Here is a 587-nt window from a genome sequence, read left to right as displayed (position 1 = left end):
AGAATTGCCTGAACCCAGGAGACGGAGGTTGCGGTGAGCCGAGATCGTGCCATTGCACTCCAGCCTGGGTAACAAGAGCGAAACTCCGTCTCAAAAAAAAAAAAAAAACAACTTCAAAAGAAAAAAGCTGGGGAATTAATTGTCAAAAGCCTTTAAAAAGTTTTGAGTGGCTCACACCTGTAATCCCAGCACTTTGGGAGGCCAAGGAGGGTGGATCACTTGAGGCCAGGGGTTCAACAACAGCCTAGCCAACATGGTGAAACCCCATCTCTAGTGAAAATACAGAAATTAGGCCAGGTGCAGTGGCTCACGCCTGTTATCCCAACACTTTGGGAGGCCAAGGCGGGTGGATCACCTGAGGTCAGGAATTCGAGACCAGCCTGGCCAACCTGGTAAAACCCCGTCTCTACTAAAAATACAAAAAATTATTCAGGCATGGTGGCAGTAATACCAGCTACTTGGGAGGCTGAGGCAGGAAAATTGTTTGAACCTGGGAAGTGGAGGTTACAGTGAGCCGAGATGGCACCTTTGCACTCCAGCCTGTGTGACAGAGTGAGACTCCATCTCAAAAAAAAAAAAAAAAAAAA

The sequence above is a fragment of the Sapajus apella genome, unplaced genomic scaffold (assembly GCF_009761245.1).
Source record: "Sapajus apella isolate SASKATOON/1434 unplaced genomic scaffold, GSC_monkey_1.0 scaffold15, whole genome shotgun sequence".
NCBI classification, from domain to species: domain Eukaryota; kingdom Metazoa; phylum Chordata; class Mammalia; order Primates; family Cebidae; genus Sapajus; species Sapajus apella.
Note: the sequence above shows the minus strand (reverse complement) of the source record.